This window comes from Ascaphus truei, chromosome 1 (assembly GCF_040206685.1).
Source record: "Ascaphus truei isolate aAscTru1 chromosome 1, aAscTru1.hap1, whole genome shotgun sequence".
In the NCBI taxonomy this organism is placed as follows: domain Eukaryota; kingdom Metazoa; phylum Chordata; class Amphibia; order Anura; family Ascaphidae; genus Ascaphus; species Ascaphus truei.
Window position 1 is genome coordinate 437,022,087 of NC_134483.1, and position 14,252 is coordinate 437,036,338.

Genomic DNA, 14,252 nt, shown 5'->3' on the forward strand with positions numbered 1-14,252 from the left:
GCACAAATAAAAATACCACTTCTCCATATCAGCCACAATCTAACAAAATCCTATTTCCTAATAAAATCATTCTCATCTGCCAATCAAAAGCATCAAATGCCAATCAAAACATTTACATTGTATACATGATGCATAAACTCTGTGCACATGTACACTCTGCCAATCAATGTTAACAATAAAATATTCAAAAGAAAATACACTGAAATCCAAACAAGTATACTATTTAAACCAAGCAAGGCAACCGAAATAAATTACCATTAATTAATCAAATCCCAAAACAATTAAAATACCATCCAAATCAATTACACAATTAACTCTTTTAATTGTTAAACAAACCCATTATCCAACAAAGTTAACATCTGACAAAACAGTAGTACCAAAATAAAACCACTATAACAAAGCAAGCCTCACCCTGACCTAAAGTACAGCATACAACACCAAAAATTACATCTATCTAATTAATAATAACATTAAACACATTTAAGAATAGCAGCATATCAAAATACATTTACATAGTGCAAAACAAGCATTCCCAACCAAATCATTTCTTACCCTGTATGTATATTTCGATAGAGACATACATACATACATACATACATACATACATACATACATACAGTGGCAAGAAATGAAAATGGAAAAAAATTGTATCACATAAAAAATTACAAAAAAGAGTTAAAGTTAAAAAAAAAAACATTTATTTTGTTAACTTACCATTAGCTGCCCCACTCGCCCATCCCTCTGCTTTATTTACATTTCGCGGTCATGTGATCGGGACATTTAATTGCAGAGGGATACCGGCACCTCATAATGGGGCCTAAATCTCGGGAAGCAGTATTTAAAAGATTTTTTAAAAGATTTTTTAATGTGCCGATGTTTGCGCCGAGAGAGCGGCGGATCTCTCTCTGCTGCAGCGGCGGATCTCTCTCTGCTGCAGACACATCTCGGCAGGGGATGGCTTCTCGGCAGCATCTCGCCAGACAGACTGTCTCGCCACTGGTTACTCGCCATATTTGGCAATGTTGCTGTCGCTGTGATTCGCCAGGGATTCGGCCCTTCCTGCATACAGCGAGGACAACACGCCAAAATCATGACGAATTCAAACCCCTGGCGAATGCAATTTTCCGCCGCTTACTGCATGACCCCCCATATCTTATAAGATGTTTTTTTTATCTCAAGGTAATTTGTAAATTAATATAAATTATTTTACAAATATAATAAGAGAAAAAAATAATTAAAAAAACATAGCTATGTTGTTTCTTTACAGCACTAGGTTTCTATCCGACCTGCTAAATAGTTAAATTCTTTCAACCTACAGTTTTGGGAAGTTCTGTAAAACTTTCGTGAGTTAATCCTACAAACACAGAATGATTTAATGTTTGGTAAATATAACATTCATACTATTGTGCAGCACGTACTGTAAACAGGCATGCAATAAGTCTTAAAAATAAACAAGAACTTAACTTATGAGTCATGATCTGATGCTGGTCTCATTTTGTATAAATTAACTATGGTTCGTTTATCTACAATAGTTTGTCTCTGACATGCTGTTTTTATTTGCAATATACTGTACTAGTGCAAGGAAAGTAATCTATTTACGGTATTTCTTTAAGATTTCTAAAACATCAAAAGCACTAAGGAGTGCATGCTCTTGTCTGATGTAGATCTCCAGTTTGGTTGTTGGCTCTATATTGTGAGCATACACTATGCATAACATAAAACAGTAATTTTGAGACAATTATCATGGCATTATTGAAAATTTCTCCAATCCCTGCCTGGAAAATAACCCAATGCACTCGGGCAGAAAACAGTCACAAACCTCAATACACCCGGGTATACCCGAATTCGTGGGACTAGCCGAGCTCGAATAAAGTGTGTCGCCAGTGTATGAGTGGTATTAGCTCTATGAATTTATCAGCTAGAACACAGGTGATTTGTGTGTATTTTTAAGGTACATATGTGACTGATTTACCTTCACTGGATCTGTATACCATATGCTCATTTAGCAGTTTACTAACAGTGTGTTCAGTGCTGCTTTGTGGCAGTATTATAACAGTGTCTCTTTCTCACTCAGTACCCACCAAGGAACCTTTACCTGCACATTAGACAGGTTTCTTTCCACCATACACAGCTTTAAAGTGGCATTAACACTTCTGATAGTGGAAGCACATTCATTAATATGTGCACAGGTATACCAATAACCACACTGTCTATAGGAGTCTATGAGCCTCTGCACATTGTGTTCTGTGTTTAATAGCCCACTCCTTTACTATTTTGGAGCTAATTAGCTGCTGTTAGGTGACTACATGTATCCACCATAAACCTTTCTCTGCCTACTAGATAGGTTTCTTTTCACCATACACAGCTTTATAGGGGCATTAGCACTCCTGACTGTGGAAGTACATTCATTTATACTGTATGTACACAGGTATACTAATAACTACACTGCCTATATGAGTCTTTGAGCCTCTGCACATTGTGTTCTGTGTTTAATAGCCCACTCCTTTACTATATTGGAGCTAATTATCTGCTGTTAGGTGACTATATGTATCCACCATGAAACCTTTTTCTGTATACTAGATAGGTTTCTTTCCACCATACACAGCTTTATAGTGGCATTAGCACTCCTGACAGTGGACGCACATTCATGAATATGTGCACAGGTATACTGACAACCACACTGCCTATAGGAGTCTATGAGCCTCTGCACATTGTGTTCTGTGTTTAACAGCCCACTCCTTTACTATTCAGGAGTTAACCAGTTGCTGTTAGGTGGCTACATGTTGGATTGTAGAGAGAGTTTATACTTTCCAATTATGGATTCATGATTTGCAAAGTGAGCACACACTGGTTTAAAATACTGATCTTTTTGTCTGTACCTAGCATATTATGATCTATTTCACATTTCACCTTCACCATCTGGGACCTGTCTGACACCTGAGACAGGTATTGAACAGCCCCTCACTGATACCAGCATACACCTAATTAACCACTAATAGGGATTACTGTATACCGGCTCCCTGGGACAGTTTGATCCAATTAACCTCAAATTGTCGCCTTACTTAGTTACCCGGAATATCATATATATTCATTATAGGGTATCATATATATGTGTGTCATTTGTTGAATTTTAACACCCATTATTTTAATTAGTATAGCATTAAAAATTATTTTTAAATTTCACATCATACATCAGGGGGTATTGAGTGCTTATAGTGGGTTCTTGCTTCTTTATTACTCACCCAAGATTTTATAGAATTAATCCGTAAAGCTATCAGGCCCTGGTGCCTTCCCATTTTTAAGTTTCTTTATGACAGCCTCTATTTCTTCCCTGGTAATTGGAGTGTTAAGTTCTTGTTGCTCTTCATTTGTTATTTTTGGGAACTTTAATCCCTGCAAAAACTTGTCTTGAGCTACATCACCCTGCTCACTGGTAGTTTACAATTTTTTATAAAAGTCCATAAAAACTGTACATATTTCTTCAGACGCTGATGTTAGTTCACCTGAAGCTTTTACACATCCTAAGTATGTGTTTTGGCTGAGTACAGTAGCTCATCTAACTAGATTTCCTAATAATTTACCTGCCTTGTTACCGTACGTATAAAGGTTCAGGTCTCTAAATTGGAGCTTTTTTTGTTCCTTTCTGTGTATCCTTATTTCGCATACATTCTTTGCTTCCATGTATTTGTCCCTGTTTTCTGGGGTGGGATATTGTTTGAAGTGACAGAATGCCCTGTTCAGTTCCTTGCTTGATTTAATGTATTCTGTTTCTTTCCTACGTTTGTTCATGTATGTTAGAATCTGGCCTCTCAACACCGCTTTAGGGTTTCCCAATACAATTTCCCCTCATTTTGGTGTATAGTATTTGTTTCCTGGAAATAGTACCAACTATTGAGATGGAAAGCTTTAAACTCCTCATTATTATGAAGATAAGATGGAAATCTCCAGATTCAATTTTTGTGTTCCCTAAATCCTAAATATATCTCTAACCATAGTAGTCTGATATGATTTAATCTTCAATCGCCACTATGGACACCTTGTCCATCATATGTCGCTTGTTAGAATATAGTCTATTTTTGAGAAAGAGTTACTGTATGCATGTGAGAGGAAAATATTTCTCTTAACAGCCCTATGCTTCTCTGTCTAGATCTTGATTTTCCTTTTATCTGATTAAGAAGATTTATCTAAAAATTGATCGGTGACAGCATTAAAATCACCCCCCACAATTAGGTTACCTCCTCTTTCTTTCAACAATTATCAGTTACACTCTGAAAGAAAGGTTGGCTCTGTTCATTCAGGCCATAAATATTATATATACATATATCCATATTGTTGACCTTGAAAACACACGGTACCACCCTTCCCTCTGTGTCACGCCAGGTTGATATAAACTCATATGGTAGTGTTTACTTATCAGAATCGCTACTCCCCCTTTCTTTCCCGCTGCTGAGGAGAATACACATTCACCTACCCAGTTAGTCTAGAGTATCTTACTCTCCTCCCTGTTTAGATGTGTTTCCTGAATAAGTGCTATATCTGCTTTTAAGCGCTTCAGATGCTTTAATATTTTGTTCCTTTTAATTGGGGAGTTAATACCTTTAACATTCCATGAAACCAGTCTCATCATTGGTAAGTTGTTAAACTGATATTGCCTAGCACGCCTTTACATAATGTATATAACGACTTAAAGAACATTATTTTACCGTGATTGCCTGTTTCCTTTTTCTTTATCACAATATATCCAACCAGTGAAAAACAGTTCAAATAATACATATATAGCCTTGATAGGTTTGGGCTATTATTCAGTCCTCCTCCTGTGCAGTAATACCTGGTAAGGGCAGGTTTCCAGGAGTAATTCTGGGTTTTCCCCACTTCATGCATTGCAGTGAGTCAGTGAAGGCAGTGTCATCAGGCCCTGTGTCCAATTAGAAGGCACAGGGTTGGTGCCTGTTGGAGTTGCTTACTGTACTGTCACTTCCCATTTAGTCAGTTGGTCTCTACCTTTGAAAGAGACAGGGTACCCATGCAAGTTGCCAGGGCGCTTGTAAGCTTGAGGCCCTCCCTTAGGGGAGGCTGGGGTAATCCCATACCTCCTACCATAAAAGAGGGTAAGGGAAGTGCAAGAACCACTCTTGGTGCCCTTGGCCAAGAGTGAGTTCAGGGACATCCTGAAGGTGAATACCTTTGAGTGCTGTGTGCTGTGATTGAGACTGCTGCTGAATAGAGAAGGAGCCAATAAAGACCACCTGCATTTTACCTAAACCTCCTGCCTAAGAGTGAAGTATATTGGGAGGATCATTCTTTTGCAGATACTTCACCCCACACCACTGGGGGCTGCTCAAGATGGTGGTGCTGTACCAGTAAGAAGAATTCGGGCACAACCCCAGAAGCCTGTCCTGGTATTCCCCTCTACCACCATGCAGGGGACCCAGGGCCCCCTGTTACCAGCAGGTGTGCACCAACAAGACCGATGTAACCATAGTGCTATTTCCCTTAGGAGACCCTATGTGAGATTGGGTAAGGGAAACAGGGTTACACATATATAACTCGGAGTATAAAAAAATAAACCATAAAACACATGTAGATTAATGACATTCCTTATTTCCAGAAGTGACATTTTAGCCTCATCCCAGCTCACCGCTGCTTCCTCCTCCTTTTACCCCACCACTCTAATTTATATATATTTTTTTTATTTATCTCTCTGTAACCAGATCACATTAGTCCCTTTATAAGTGCAATACTTATTTCCTTGCAGCCTGTCCCATCTCAGCGGTACAAGGATCTTGCAGGGAAACCTTTTATCTTGGCTGCGCTATTTTCATCCATGCTGTATCTCCGTCTCCTTTCTGGGGTTCTGTCCTCAAGTTCTTCAGTATGCTGGTTGATAAAGCGCTCTGCTGCTTCTGATTCTGAAAATATTTTGGCACCTCCATTTATGAAGACTCTTAAGGTGGCAGGAAATCCCAGGGAACATGTTTTATTTCACTTATATAACATACTGCAAACATCACTGAACTCCCGTTTTTTATTTGATACTGCAGCGCAATAGTCCTGAAAGATTAAGATCTTCTTTCCCTCATAATTAAGGCTACCCGAATTCTTATAGTCTCTTAATATTGTTGATTTTTCATTGAAGTCCAGAAACTTTGCGATTACTGCTCGTGGCCTACCTTCCTGGTTCTGCCTATCCGGAACAAGTCTATGAGCCCTTTCCACTTTGATGATAGTGTGATCATGTGGTAGTCCCAAAAATTCAGGCAGCCATTTTGTGCAGAAATCCTGCAATTGAGAGGGTTTCACCTCTTCAGGGAATCCTATTAATCTTATACTATTTCTGTGTGACCTGTTTTACAGGTCATCCACCTTGTCTTCTAAAGTTGTATTTCTTTTTTTAAGAGTTTGAATGTCCTGCTGCATTTCTCATGATACATGCTGTAGGACCCTCAATCTAGATTCAACTTCCCCCATCCTGGTGTTTTGCAGGGTTAATTCCCCTTTAAGATCATCTAGGGATTTTTGCAATTTTTCATAATGTTCATTTAAAGCAGACATCAATACGTTTGCTACAGCCCTGGCTAACTCACCATAATCCCTGGGAGTTTCTGCCACTTGAGATACATCTGATTCCTCTGGGTCTGCATGCAGCTCCTTCATGTGCTTGGAAGCCATCTTGGTGTGCTCTGACTTTCTCCCAGCTCTCACCTGCTTTTGCTGATATTTGGGGGCCATCTGTTCCTGCCTGGAGAGAAATGTCTCCATATAAATACGTCTCCTTACTTTTCAAGTTACTGTCCTGCTGTGGAGTGTTTCCTGCTTTCCCCCCTCTGTTCAGCTGCATTGAAACTGTTAGGGTTATATTCAGCTTGATGTCTGTGCAGAGACTGCCTACACAAGTATCTCTCCCGAAGCATGCAAAGTCTGCCTGCTTTTTGCTGTTCACAGGATCATTCAGTGAGTTTTTGACAACTGCCTTAAATTATTTGTCCTGGTTGTTTAAACTGCTGATCTGTGTAGGAGAAGTGAGGCTGCGGGAGCTCAGTGGGATGTGACTTCAACCTCTGGCACCATACTGGAAGTTGACATTTATTTTAAAGAAAAAAATCTTACCTTACAAATAGTTTATTAGGTATTGTATTATTTATTTTAAAGAAAAAAATCTTACCTTACAAATAGTTTATTAGGTATTGTATTACATGTAATAACTTATTATACTCAGTAGGCTAGAACAATCTGATTAATGGTGAATCTAACTGTAGAATGTAATATTTAAACACCTGTAACTTAACCGCATTGAAGATTCATTTTACTTATAAAATGTAATGTTTGGATAAAGTAAAGTGGTAAAACCAGATGGTAAGAGTTAATATATATAATGATTGTCAAGATTAAAAAAAAAAAAAAAACAGTGGACGATGAAAAACAGGCTTTTAACACTAAACTATGTAATGGTACAGTATATAATTGAAGTGCTCTGTAAATAATACAGTATATTATGTTAGAGAAATTGAGTCAATACTAAATAAGAAAATATTGTTAAAGAAGATCACAATAGTATTGGTGACATTATCGAATCAAGAGAAGTTACTAATTTTGATCACTTGGCTAAAATACCTTTTGACCTTTCATACTGTATTCAATTTTCACCTACAACCTGCCAGCAATTTACATTGGTGTGTAGCCCAGTGGTATAAATGTGACCCACACAATGCAACACTATGGGGCCTATGCACTAAGCCCTTGGGGGGGGGGGGGATGCCCGGGCTGTTTAAATCAACAGTTTTGATAGTGTTACTATCACAGTATGCAGAAAGTCACGAATACCCGAAATGGCAACATTTGCAAAACTGGCAAGTAGCCGGCGACGTGATGACCGCCCCTCTGAAAAGGGCTTACCTAGCGATTTATTTCTGCTGCTGTGAGAGAGAGAGACGCCTCTACCTGTACAAATCTTGACATAGATGAAACGTTTTAATATAAAATGTAATACTAGTGTATTGTAGCAGGGGGTCTCCGGAGCAGAACCTCGTTGATTTGAGTTCCGGGGACCCCTGCTTCCCGGACACAGGCCTCGTAATGGGGTTCCGATATCTCCTATGCATTTTATTCCCATGGTCACCTGACACAGGACATTTAAATGCAAAGGAGATAGCGGCATCCCATAACGGGGCCTGTATCTCGGGAACAGGGGGACCCGGACCACAAATCAACGAGGTTCTGCTCTGGAGAGCCCATGCTACAATACACTAGTATTAAAACCCAAATAAAAAATTGAACAAATTTCTTTCAATAGCGGCTATCCGCTATGGTAATGAAGCTTCATTAATGTAATTTTTATTAATAGTGTGCAAGATCAGGGGGTCTCTTGAAATGAACCGCATTGATTTCAGCCTCAGGGACCCACTGCTTCCTGAGTTACAGCCCAGGATGGGGTGCCGGAATCTCCTTCATTATTTAAATCCCCCGGTCACGTGATGCGGATGATTTTGAAAATGGCAGCGATACCGGCACCCGATGCCCCATAACAGGTCCTGCAACTCGGGAAGCAGGGGTTTTCTGAGGCATAAATCAAAGCACTTCATCTCAGAAGACCCCCTGCTCCTGCACGCTATTAATAAAAATAGCATTAAAGCTGCTTCATTAACTTAGCGGATAGTCACAGGTTTATTGAGAGCAGAAGGGGTGAGTGAAGTGGGTACTTGGCCCTTCACTCAGCCCTTCTAACCCTAATAAACCTTACAATATGTACTACCCACCAATACATAACCTACCCAGCCCCTGTGCCCCCACATAAAAACATTTATACACAATATTTATTTCTGCACATAATTGATTCCAGAGGCCGGTGGCGGTCCTAGGGTAGTCCCCACGAATGTCCATGGGCCTCCAGGTATTCCCTGCATGTGCCAGGGGGGCCCACAGGGGTCCCTAGGTGGTCCCTGCAGATATATGGGGTCCTTGAGTGGTCCTCGCGGGTCCCTGCTGGCATGTGGTACCAATCCTGGTGCAAAAAAAAAATGTGGCATACATTGCAATAATTACACCTCCCCTCACTCCCTCAACACATACAGTACAGTAATGGGCAAAATTACTATTATCCAAATATGGATAATAGCTAATTTGCCCATTATAAAATCAAATATTAACCAGCCAGCATAAATAAAGTAAATAAAATGTTCAAGTTACCCCTGCCATCATGACGGGCGTCATCATCAGCATACTCCATGTCCATGTCCTCCGTTGCCTGAAAGAATATAATAAATAATGCAATCTAATGGCCCCTAACCCCTTGATCACTGCAGCAGTTAATAGTCACTATAGTAATTAAGGGGTTAACCCCCATCCCCTGCTACCCACTCATGAGGCCTAATCATCCACCCCGGACCCACTATACCCACCCTGTACCCTTGATTGGCACAGTGGTATAATATGGGTATGAAAGGCCACTATATCACTCAGTGGTCAACCTAATAAAAATAATTAAGGTAAAAAATACACAATAATCACATAAATACAGAAGCACCTAAACACCCCAACAATAAAATAACTAAATAGCCTTATAAAACACTTCACAAATAATTATCTATTATCAAAATAGCAACATTATTACAATATGTTATTTCAAAACAATACAATTAAATAAACAACTATCCAAGAAAACTATTAAACAAATAAAACCACTAGCCAACAAAAAAATAATTAATTTACAACACTAGCCAACAAATCAATAAATGAATTTAAACCAGTAGCTAACAAAATGAATAAATAATTAAAAATGTTAACAAATCTTAAAATGTACTAAAAACCAGCCATCCAAATTCTCAACAATTTAATCCAAACAATAAACAGAAATAGAAAAAATAACAGTCAATAGAAAACAAGCATTTGCCAAAAAATGAATATGAATATATTCAAATATGAAAAGTAATATGAATTGGTATTATTAAGTAGATGTCCTAATTTGAAAACCTGTGTTTTAGCTTTTCAGAAAGTTATTTTGCAAAAAAAAAGTATAATTAGTTAACAACAAAAAAAGTAGATGAAGAAAAAAATGATCATAGTAGCATTGCTTTGAAAGCAAAACAAAAGATAATACATATCTCCAGACAAGAAATCCAAGCTGTTCTTTATACATAACAGCTGGTTTGACATGTAAAACAGAGCTGTTACGGTGGCAAGCAATATACAAGTACCTAAATATAACTTACAATGTTTACATTTGAAAATGTTGTTAAAGTTTTATGAGAAGATTCAAAATATGCAAAAAGTGGATTTTTATGGGTTGGTTGCAAATATCTTCTTAAAAATTATATTGCAGCCTAATTTAATTTTAAAGTAATTTTGCTGAGTATGGAATATTTTCCTTCTATGTTGCCTTCCTTATTAAATGTTGAAAGCTTTAATGGATAAAGCTGTGACTTATCATAATTATTTAGTTTATTGGAAGCAAGAGAAATGCTGATACAGTTGTTTTGGAGTAGCTGAACTGACGAGGCTTATGGGATATCTACCCTTATAAATATTACACCAATAGAGTACCAACTGAGCAATTTTGGAACTTCTCCTCGTTCTAAAATGCTGCTCTGATCCAAAAGTGGAATTAGCTAAGAATGTAAACAAAAAAAGTATGTTAAAATGATATGTATGAGAATAAAGTAAGAGGGCTTGGAAAGTGAAGACCACTTTTATTAAAGACAATATCTTTGAAGTGATATTGCAAAAAGCAATATTTGAAGACAATTCTATAACTTTTAAGGTCAGCAGTTATCTGCAGAACCAGTAAGATTGTTTTATTGTACACTACCTGTTTGATAAAGTGCCCTGCATGAAACGCGTAGGTGCGTTCGTGAAGCCCTGTTATGGCATTAGCTTGCTAATAAATTGATCTCTTTATTTCGGAGTTTGCCTAGGATTTTTTCTCATGTTTTTCTATCCTGCCCTGGATGTCACTGTATTGTGCTCTGCCTACCTACTCTGACTGTGGATTCCTTACCTATGGATGCACGCCATGGATGCAGTGGACGTCCCTTCGGTATACAGGTAATGGGCCATAGTGCCCTGTCATTTACCCTGTGTATACCATACAATCTCTCTTATATTATACTGTCTGGGTTAAAAATTGTGCACCATCAGTTGCGGTTGTCAAGTGGACATCTCTAGGTGCATACCCATTTCAGTTACCTTCTATACTCATTTGTGGACTTCGCATGAGTATCTGGACATTTATTACTACATTCATATATGTATACAAACCATATTGGACTATCTGAGCACCACATTCTACTGCTTCATTGTTAAAATGATATGTATGAGAATAAATTAAGAGGGATTGGCAAGTTAAGACCACTTTTATTAAAGACAATATCTGTGAAGTGATATTGCAAAAAGCAATATTTGAAGACAATTCTATAACTTTTTAAGGTCAGCAGTTATCTGCAGAACCAGTAAGATTGTTTTATTGTACACTACCTGTTTTATAACAATGGTATGTTTTTTAACGTTTAAACTTGTTTATCAACGACCTTGAGGTTGGCATAAAGAGCAAAGTCTCCATCTTTGCTGATGACACTAAATTGAGTAAGGTAGTAATATTAGAGCAGGATATAATCTCTCTCCAGAAGGTCTTGGACAGACTGGAAACTATGGAAGATGAGATTTACTACAGAAAATATGTAAAGTTATGCATATGGGAAACAAAAATAAACAGGTGACTTACATAATAAATGGTGAAAAGTTAGGTGAATCCTTCATGGAGCAGTAAGGAATGCTCATAGAAAGCAAGTTTAGCAATAGTGTCAATTGGAATGCAGTAGTTGCAAAGGTAAATACTGTAGAATCTTATCTTGTACTAAACATGGAATGGATGGAAGGGAAATAAACATATTATGTCCCTCTATAAAACATTAGTAAGACAACCCCTTGAATATGGAGTACAGTTTTGGGCACCACTCCATAAAAAAGACATTATGGAACTACACTGGCGTCCGCCTTTATTCTAAAGCGGCTACCACCGCAAAGTGCGGGCAGACACGGCTGTCTCGCGGCTGTTTCCTGGCGCATGCCGCGCATCAAAGTGGCGCCGGTCACACCGTGCCAGGGTTCCCCGGCAACCCCGAAGGCCACGAATGTTGATGGGGTAAGGGGAAGATATGGAGCAGCCAGGGGGAGCAAGGGGGAGCAGCTGGGGAGCGCGAGGTGAGCAGATGCGATGCGCACGCGGGGAAGAAGATGCGCACGCGGGGAGGGGAAGGCAGCTGGCGCGCGGCTGGCGCGCGGCCAAGTTCGGCGCCAAGCCGAAAACAATTCCGGGCAAACGTTAGAATAAAGCTGGCCGCAGCAGTAGGAAAAGTACAGAGAAGTACAACCAAATGAATACATGGTATGGATAATATGGTTTATGAGGAGAAGCTAGCTAATTTAGATTTGTTTATATTAGAAAAGAGGCATCTAAGAGGGGATATGATAAACATATAAAATATATTTCCGGACAATACATGGAGCTTTCAAAAGAACTATTCCTCTCAAGGGCTGTACAAACAACACAGGGTCATCCGTTAAATTTGGAGAAAAGGAGATTTCACCAGCAACAAAGAAAAGGGTTCATTACAGTAAGGGCTGTTACAATGTGAAATTTATTACCCATGGAAACTGTATGGCAGATACAATACATAGATGTAATGGGTATTTCCCCTACCCCAATCGCAGATAGAGTGCATGTGAGGGGGGAACCTATATGTTACCATGTGTGGTGCGTATACCTGCAGGTTCACAGGAGGCCTGAGCCTCCGCTGATGGGAACCTGGGGTGAATCCTCTGAAACGATCTTCCTTACAGCGCCTCCACCTATGTAGGATTCTAGGAGTGTAGAATGTACCCCACACAGGACCCACATATATTAACCACATACACCAAAGGTATATATAACTCAGGTTTACTATATGCATATAACATCACACAATACACATGCATCAACCTCAATGTCACCTTGTGACACTACTTCCCAGGGGTGATAACCCCACACCGTGTCCACAGTCCCCAATGTCATCCACTCCCACTTAGGAGTATATACCCTGGGCCCACCACCGTATACCCCACACCGTGTCCACAGTATACCCTTGTCCTGTGGTCAGCGCTGCCACTATGTGTGAGTACTCTGTTAGTGCACTTATAACAATACCTGCTTAGTGCGACGGCACCTGGGCTTTAAAAGATCTTTATAAAGGGTCCGCCGATCTCCCGCACGACGTCCTGGTTTCCCCACAGTGCGGGGATCCGTCAGGGGCGATACCACCCTGGAGATAGTCCTGCTCTCTCAATGGAGTAGGCTTGAGCCCAAACCTCTTTGCGGGAAGCATAGCGTCCGCTGTGTCCCTAACTGCCAATATCACTAATGGGGCAGGATCCCTAACCTAGGGCCTGTCCCTAAAGCATAACAAGCTATAATGGGTTACTCAGGACCTCACTGGGGCCTAGGGGGCTGCGGGTCAGCGGGTCAAAGACCCCTGCACTCACCTCCTACCCCTAGCTCTTCCTGGTCTTGACTAACGTGGGCTCCGCGCGCGTGAAATATATCAATCCCTCAGAGCAGAGAGATACTTTAGCCCTATTGGCTCCCTGGCGTCATGTGGGGCGCTCGAGGCTCATGGGACTCGTAGTCCCTTTCAAGAGCTGTCTCCTCATTGGTGGGTGGTTCGCGCGCTATAACTGCGACTGCGCAAACTCCCTGCTGCCATCCCGTCGCACAACTGTACTGCGCATGCGCAACAAACAACATGGCGGCGCCCTGCATCCTGCTGAGCCTCCGGAGCCTCTGCAATTGCCGCACCATATACGACAACCCCTCCCACACGCTACAGAGGCGCGCGCCAAGCACGCGCACGCCCCCGCACCTCCCCCGCGACGGCCGCCCTACTCCCGACCGCCGCGGTGAGTACCTGGAGGGGGTCCGCTGTGCAGAGAGGGGACCTTGCTACATCCTCCCCCTGGTGAAAACCCCAACGGACTCGCTTGGGCAGCATAACTATAACTATACACAACAGTTATATAATGAAAATTTGCACAACATCATTATATAATAAAAATGCAGCAAACTACCACAATCTTGCACCTTGGCAGTTCTATATCAGATTGTACATTTCATTGAACATCACTATTACAGACTGCACTCTGCGGCGAGCCCACTGCTGAGTCTCATAATGGGGTGCCCCAATTTGGTCATAGGTTATCCGGTTTGGAGGATACCTTACTCTTTGGCT